Source organism: Papaver somniferum, chromosome 4 (assembly GCF_003573695.1).
Source record: "Papaver somniferum cultivar HN1 chromosome 4, ASM357369v1, whole genome shotgun sequence".
In the NCBI taxonomy this organism is placed as follows: Eukaryota; Viridiplantae; Streptophyta; class Magnoliopsida; order Ranunculales; family Papaveraceae; genus Papaver; species Papaver somniferum.
This window is the reverse complement of record NC_039361.1, coordinates 124,139,291-124,148,531: the sequence shown is the minus strand read 5'-3', so window position 1 is coordinate 124,148,531 and position 9,241 is coordinate 124,139,291.

Sequence of the window (9,241 nt, the reverse complement as noted above, 5' to 3'; positions counted from 1 at the left end):
TATTCGGAGTCAAACTAATCATATGGATAGAAAAAGGAGATGGAAATAGAAAAATGTAGATGGTTTTGATGTTAACCAAATGATCGATGCTTCACATATCTGTCTGAAGGCCACTACCAGAATGAACCTATCCTAATGGACTAAGATACCGGTCTGACTAATATCAACACAACTGGCATATACAAGGGAACCAGTGGTCAATAACTTAAATCTAGATCAACAAACTGGCAAATACAAGGGAACCAGCAGTTGACTACACAAAACAATAACCATTTTTTTTAACTTAACGACATGAATAGATCTTTTTGATCCAAGCGCATGCTTCTTGTCAGTAGATTACACAATAGTTCCCACGGGTCCTGCATTCCACGCTTGCTTAGGCGACGGAAACAGGGGGAACACACGCATATTGCTATCCAAGTGTTAATACTTATTCCGATTGTTCTAACTGGTCCGGTCTTTTTTTTAGTAACTCAGTCACTCTAATTCACCCTAGCAGTGGTAACAACTTGAATCGTGTGCCCCACCTAATCACTTAGAGAAACATAGTTTAAAAAGAAAAAAAAAATAAAAAAAAAGGACTCAACGAGATATGGTGCAACTATCATGTTATTTCTAACACCTGAGCTCTGTGCTTTTATGAATAGACTCTATAGATGTTTCCATCTAATCAGATTGGTTCCTCAACTCCTACAACCAAGATGCTTCCATCCACTTAGATTAGTTAGTGCCATCCTGAATACGCATAAATCTCTAGGCTCTGGAGCGTATTTATTTATTGCAACTAAAAGATTTTCCCATACCCCCAGACTTAAATCTAACATTGTCCTCAATGTTCTAAAGATGAAACTAAAAGCATGAACAAGGAGAAATTGTTACCATTTGAAGCGAAAGAGTTAAGGAAAGATATTACCGTGTTGCATGAGCATGGGATACCTCCCAAGAAGTGCTAAGTATAAAGTCTTCAGCCAGACTTAGGAAAGGATTAGTCAACTCGAACCATAAAGTAACAGTCGAAATAACTGTGGGTCTTCAAAACTAAATAGAGCTGACCACAGGAAACTGCAATGAACCAAGAAAGTGAACAAGACTAGCATGCCCTTACTTAGTTTCCTGATTAAGAAATTTATATCTAATTGTGGTTCAGGTTCAGGTTCTATGAAATGGTCTAAATAGAAAATTTTCATTGGCTGCGTTTCTTTATAGGTGGGATCCGAATCATTAGGTCCTAGAGTCTGGAAAAACTCAAATATGATCTTAGAAGCGCACAATAATAACCTAAATAACTGAGGATCCTCTAAGTCAATAATATTTGACTTACATAATTGACCACAATGAGAGTAGTGGTCATTCTTAAGCAAATGTGTCGATTCTAATTTCCTAAAGCATTTAGGTTTAGTCTCACAACTTAATATTCAACACATTTGGAATATAAATGTTCCCACAGTTGGAAGAAAACTATTTGGTGGGAAAACAAAGTCAATCTGGGGATCATAGCTTGGGAAAACCACATCAACCATAGGATGGGTTTCTAACGACTGAACTTCTTCCTGGACATCATTAGGTTCGGGAAAACGAGTATGAAGGTAATCTTGTAAAATTGTCGAGGCAGAGATATCAAGTCCTAAGTGAAGGGACTTTATGAGAGTTAAAGGTAAGGCACTAGGAAGGTGATAATCACCCCCAAACTTAGAGTTTTCAGTGTCTCTAGATAGACTAGTTACAATCTCCCTAATTTCTAGATCATTGGAATCCTGAAAATAGTCAATTGCTCCTTCGAGGTTATACTCAAGCGACGCATCCTTACTCATATTTAATAGCTCTACGAGTTCATTTTCTTCGTCTAAGACTATTGTTTCTAAGTCGCTAGACTCTAAAACAACATTTTCGGAATAAACCCGTTACTCTAAAGCATTATCGGCTTCGTAATCAAAAGGAAAAACTACATCGTCTAAAACGGTGGTATCCCTAATCAAATCCTCGTCCTTTTGAATAGGTGAATAATCATAAAAATTATTTAGATACGAACTAGAATCATTATAAAGCTCAATTGGATTAATAGATTCCTGATCACGTTGCCTACACATTTCAGATTCTTCATTACTACTATCCTCATCATAATAGTACGAATCTCGACCAAGGAATGCCAACCATGCCAGCCGCATCGTTGTGCCAAAGCCATGCCAGCCTTTCTCTATGTCGTTGGCTGCCAAAATGAAGGGTTGCGACAATCAACGACCACCCTTCCATTTAAGATGCAGATCTTAGCCGTCCAAGGTCACCAGCTAACGCGTGGCGACCTTTGGCCCAACGCCAAGCCCTAATTTTGGTTTTGCCCAAATTATGCCAAAACCCTAGTTCTTGGCCGCGCCTAAACTATGCAAAAATCCAAGCTTGGCCACGCCTAACCATGTCAAAGCCATGCCGGCCATGCTTTCATGCCGCTGGCTACCAAACGAAGGGTTGCAATAATCAACGGCTACCTTTTCTATCAAGATGCAAATCTCGACCGTCGAGGGTCACCACCGAGCCGGCAAGTCTCCCAATCTCAACTTGCCAAACAGCAACAACATGCTACATGTTTTCCACGAAAACACTTGAGACATCAACACATGTCACAAACTGGGGGATGCTCATTAGGGTATTGGTTTGGCGGTTTACAGCGTACGGCGTACACTACGCCCGTTACAAGACAGTGTCATAAGAATGAGGTTGTTAGCAAATACAGGGAGTAATGGTGAAACGCTTTCCTTCATTATGGAACATCAATTCCAGGCGTTACCGGTTACCACCTCCTCCCATTTACTCATCCGTTTCTGTTTCTTACGAGACCAGAGTACGTTTCACTTGGACTTGTATAAATAGGTCTTACATATTACCACCGAACAACAAGTTTTGGTCAGGAGCATACAACACTCAAAAATCACTTGTTAGCTTTCCCATCTGTTAGCTTTCACTTTTGGATACAAGTCAAACAACTACTCTTCCAGAATCAATTATTCTGGTCTCAACACTCTCTTCGCTTCCCTCCCCAAAACCAACCCTTCTCCTTCACTTTGTGACCGAAGCAAGTCTGGAACAACCATTTCTTGGTTTAGGACGGATTTGTACAGATTGATCTCTCGAATCTAAAGTACTCCCTTGCAGTACATTGTTTAGGGTTTAGACTCGTTTCTCACCCACAACACACGAAATTACCGAAACCAGCTGAAACTATTTTCACCCTCAAACAATTGGCGACCACAGTGGGAGATTAATCTCTCGGTTGCAATATCGATTTCCAACTCCCAATCTCATACTTCAACCCATACATCAAGGTGGTAGAAGCAAACGATCCGCTCAGGGATCGACGACTCAGTTACTAGTCATGACACGACAAGAGGTGATTGGGTACTTCCAAGATGGTAGAAGCAAACTATTCTCCCGGGGATCGACGACTCGGTTATCAGGTGACTCAGGGACGAGTGGGGACTTTCCAAAATCACGGCGGTGCTTCACACAAAACTTGGACTTACACCCGGAAGATTCATTTTTTGTCAAGGGATCCGAAAAACCCGAGTAAGTCTTGCCTAGACAAAATACATGGTTTACTACTTCAAGTTTTCACGGGAATGATAAAACCGATAGCCATATTATGTCTCATCTCATGCTCTCTACCGACATGCAACGCTCACGGTTCTATGGTTTTCCTGGGATGTTTGCGTCACTTGTAAACGTAACCAAGACAACATTATTCTAAAATAATTTATTCAAAAAGAGTAATCCAAAACCCTCATAGATAACAATTATCTATCAATTCAAACCAAAACCATAAACCAGGAGTTTCATCTGCCTTTCAAAAAAAAAAAACCCTAAATAAAGAAGTTCAGAAGACAAGAGTGCATTTAAGGAAAACTATCCAGTAACGACTTGCTCTTCTTGGAGAAAGCCTCCCTCGCGCTTTCGAGAGCCGCCCTTTTCAGATTCAGCTTCCTGGACAACCTTTTGATTTCCGCCTCCTGCCGTGTGATTTCATCTGCCGAAGGGCCTTCGACCACTATGGCTTTCAACTTTTCAATCTCAGCAAAGCCTTCGACAAACCAGGAGACGTTGAACTCATGGTCTACGCACATATCACGATGAAACTTCCAACTTGTAATCACGTCCTCAGAAACGGTACGGTCAGTCACTTTGCACATATCATCAATCGAAGATAAAGCTTCCTCCACACGTTTGGCTAGCGTAAACTGACTAGTGACCTTTTTGGTTGTGGCAATGTGTCCGTACCTTTCCCATATATTGGCATGTAGCGTTTCATATTTGGCTGGCACGCTGAATCCCCCGATCAACACATGATCCGGATAAGGAACCAAGTATGGAGGAGCAAAAATGGCGCCAGCAACTGAACCAGTGACCAGCAAGGGATTCCCAACTACAATTGTGCCTGCAGACACGGGAATGCTCTTTGTTATTTAAGTCTCAACAACATTTTCAGCTTGATCAACCTCCGTTTCCAGATTTCCAGATGTAGCTTCCGCGGTTAGAAGTAGAACTGTATCTCCACGAACCTCCACTTCAGGGCCATCTCCAGAAGAAGATCCTTCCTGTAATGTCACGAGTTAGACACTTTCAAAAAAAAAGGGAAGAGGAAGAAAGAAAATTGCGCAAAAGACTCACTGATCCGCTTTCAGAAGAAGACTCAACACTGTTGTCGGAAGAGCTAATCTCGTCATCACGAGATTCAGATTCAGAGCTTTCCTCCTTTTAGGACTCCTTTTCACCGTGGGAAGGTTCAGCATTGCCACCTCATGCCTCAAGAAGTTCCACTTTTTGACGACGTGCAAGTTCAGCATTGCCACCCCCTGCCTCAAGAAGTGCCGCCTTCTGACGACGTGCAAGTTCAATATTGCCACCCTCCGCCTCAAGAGGTGCCACTTTCTGACGACGCCCAAGTTCGGCAAAGGCGTTAACACTGCTGAGACCCTGAACAAAGCGCCAAGACAAAAATTCAGAAATGAAATAAATATTTACACAATCCAGCTAAGCCGGGGAGAAGATGACGCATACCCGGATATTAGAAGCTGAAAGTCACGAGAGCCGCCGGATTTGCCGGACCTGACCGAAATCCACCTGCACGATTCTTTGACCTTCGTTCCTAAGCTTGGGAAATGTCCGCATCCCGACTAGAGGATTTTCGCTTAGTTGAAGAAGGATCCCTCAATAGCGGGTGCTTTGCCAAAACCTCAGGGGAGGGTTTACCGCAGGTATTCTTCACTGTATCATTCACGAAACCTTGGATAGCAAGGAACTCATCCTGCCAGAATGCATTATACATGGAAGTCGTCGACGGGTTTCTTTCCAAGGGCAAGAAGGGGAGACTCTTACCCGCCGCACTGGCATCGAGAAAGGCGGGCAACGGATTCTCCGAAGCAAGCGGCTGACGAGCAAGAGGGACTCCTTGGTCAAAGCCCATATGTCGAGCTGACCGATCAATATTGTAGGAGACTACCTGGAACGATCCTCGAAAGAAAGACGGTATACAACCAGGCACACAACTTCGCATGAATACAACCTCTCCAATACTCATATTCCTTTCGTCAGAGAGCAAAGACATGTTCAGAGCAGAAGCAAAAGTGTTAACCTGAACTATGGATGCGCACACTGGGACCCACTGGCGAAAGTTGACCGCGTACGAATTGTCGAGAAAATCAACCAGGTTTGAACCGGCTCTTGGGCTCCTATTCGACCAGCGAAGTATCCTCGAACCGCCGCAAACCTCGGGAAGTGAAGCCAACGGTTTAGGAGCGTATCTCTTGAAATGCTCCCATAACCATGCCTGGAGGAAAGTGGCATGGACATACGAGTCCACTTTCATGTAGCCATTTGAAGCGCGCATGTCTCCAACCAGATGATCCAAGTGTATGTACAGAGAACCAAGAAACAAGCCGCCAATGGGGAGAACGACGCCTTTCGCTAATTTTATGGCAAGCTTGATAAGTTCCAGTCTTATCTCCTTCCTACCAGAGCCATCACCGAAAATATCTCTGGATAACCAAAGAGTCAAGAATGCCGCGACATGAAGTGTACTATTCTTTTGATCCGGCTCCAAATCATCGGGAAACCATTGAGACACCCACCAGCTATAGAAACGCCTCGTCTCATTTTCTTCCGGAACGAACCCTTTCGACTTTGCAACCAGAGCGGTGCGTGTCTCTTCTTCATCTTCTGATAACTTGATATCGAGGTAGATTCCGCAAAACGGCCACACTTTCTAAGGAGATAGTCATTTCGCCCCACCTACATACGACCTTGTGAGTACCTGGACACCACCTGGAGATGAAAGCAACCAGACCCGGGATATCTTTACTAACTTGAAGCGTTGCATAAGCCACAACGGCATCAATGATTTGCGTCCCGGTCAAGCTAGCTCTTATGCAGTCTTGGATTATCATGAATCACATCCATTTATCGAAAAAACGCAATGGACTCACACTCATTTTAAAGTCAATAGGGGAAGAAGAGTACTCTCCTATGTGGAGACGGAACCGTATTACACACTCTGGTTGAACCGACCGTGTCCCACTTTCATCTTCTGAACCGAAGAATCGACACATACTTGGGACGATTTCTCCTAGCTGTGGCAGAAGACATCGTGAAGAATTCATCATGCGTGTTTGGTTTGGAGTTGCCAACGTCTTTTGGTACAACAAGACTTTTCTCAGGTGACATCCTAATGAAAGTTTCTTACGCTTTCGCTATCGAGGTAACTACACTGGAAACAAAACAAAGGGAAGTTACTACAAGGTGCATGAAAGATATTTTTTCAAGCAATGGAGAATCCATTTTAGACTCAAACCAACTTGTTTTGGTTGCAAAGTCATAACATGCATAACCGAAGAAATGGAGACTACCAAACCCTACGAAGCCACGGAAAGCACACTCCTTGCGAAGTCGTACCTTGCAAAGGAAAGTAGGCACCCGACCAAGAAAACATGCTCCATCGCGGAAACTATACGCACAACCACACCAAGGAAAGGGAGGAAATGATAGAAACTAGGTTTTCGTGGGGAAGGAATGGGTGGCATTTACCTGCCCATGCATGCCTACTTTGTGTAATAATTAAGATGGCCAACATTACTACGGTATTCATGCCAAAATATTTCTACAAATTCATGGAAAGTATATCTATGACTAGGGTTCACACCAATACAGAAGAATAATATTTCTACAAGTTCATGAAAGGTACACCTATCGCTAGGGTTTGCACCAACACAAGAAAATAAGAAAAACAAATTGAAGAGGAAACGCTGAAAGACATACCTGGGATACACTTGCTCACTTTATTGCTACCGCGCGGCCAGGACGTAAGAACAAAGGTGTGAAATAAAAGGGAGAGGCTGACCCCTTTTATAGGCGTGACACTTTGGAGTTTGAATAAGGAAAGGACTTCTTATTTGAGTTAAGTAAGGAAAAGAGGCAATCGGGCCCGCGAAGACAAGCCACCACCGTGCAAATAGTCCACGCCATGCCTTGCCTCACCGTGCCAACAACCCGCGCCATGCCAATTCAACACCATGCCGAGCAATCCGCACCATGCCAAGTCCGCACCAACGCCCACTGATAAGCATGTAAATGCTACATTTTATACCCATATTTATATTAGCTAGGATACAATATTTTAGTTGCTAATACTATTTTAGTGCTTTTGTAGAAAGTACAAGTGAATTCGATCATCCAGCGAATAAACAACAAAATGTGAGACTTAATGGTGTTTGCGACGAAAATTGAAAAATGTGGTTGGCCTGGTATTTCCATATATCAGCAATCACAATGATGAAATGTGGTTGGCCTGGTATTTCCATGTATCATCAACCACAATGATGAAATGGGGTTGGCCTGGTATTTCCATGTATCAGGAACCACAATGATCAAATATGTTGGCCTGGTATTTCTATATATCAGCAGCACTTATTATGCTGGCCTGGTATTTCTATATATAAGCAACACTTATTATGTTGTCCTGGTATTTCTATATATCAGCAACACTTATTATGTTGGCATGGTATCTCCATATATATCAGCAGCATAAAATTATTTCACAGCCGAGGTCACAATGGGCAGACAAGTTTTAATTTTCTCTTCAATTAATGCATGGTGAAGCGAGTCGACATCAGCACACTAATGCCACCTAAGATTGGTCAAGAGTGACTTTATTATTGGTAGCATAAGAATGGAAGAATATCACCTCCATGACCACATGCAAATGAAGTGCAAATGAAGAAAAAGGAAATATTAACATATCTTATTCTTACATAAGTTCTCTTGCTATATATATATATATAAAGAATATGAAGGAATGTTTGAGACCAAATGACGTCATTTGTGCAAATACAGTTAAGGTGGGCCCAGCACATGCAAGAAAATATCATGCTTTCTAAATGAAATTAATTCATTTCCTTTGTGGTTTCATATACTATGGAAAATGGAGATTCGCTGATACTTTACAATGTTTCGTCATATTATGACACGCGGCACAATATTATTGGGCGGATTGTATTTCATGACATGTGGCAAAATTCTATTGGGAGGTGATGTGGCGACGACTTGAATTCATCTGTGGGCTATATTTATGTGTTGTTTCAAAGTGAAAATGGGGGGGGGCACTCGGCCACAGTGCCGCAACAAAAAAAGGGGTTTGGAGTGTTGTTTTCATTTTTCCATTTTGTTTTTGGCTTTTGAGAAAGCCATGGCTAACCAGAGCCATGTAGGGTTTAGATAGAAGCCAATTTATTTATATGAACTCTATGATGATATTTCTAATAATGATTTGATTGAATAGTGATTTTCTCTTCATATAGCTTGGCGTTTAATTGCTCATGTGATTTTCTTGATTATTTATGCTTTTCAATTGATATTTTGTGCTTTGATAAAATCATTGACGTGATATGCTTTAGGATTGATAGGTAATGCTTTAGAATCACTACCCATGAAGCGAAGGAGATTACAGCGGAGAAACTATATATTATAATTTAATATACCATCTTCCGAGACATGAGATTGAGTTCGATACTTGTTTTGAGTAATAAATAGAGATTAGTAGAGTTTTATATGATTGAATTGGTGGAAATCGAAGACCCTAATAACCCTTTCATTTTCTTGGTTACGTCTTTGTTATTTTTATTTCATCTTGTTTGAATTTCTGAAAAATCCTTAAAAATCATCTTGTTGATTATTCAGTTTTGGTATTAGTTGGTAGAGTATT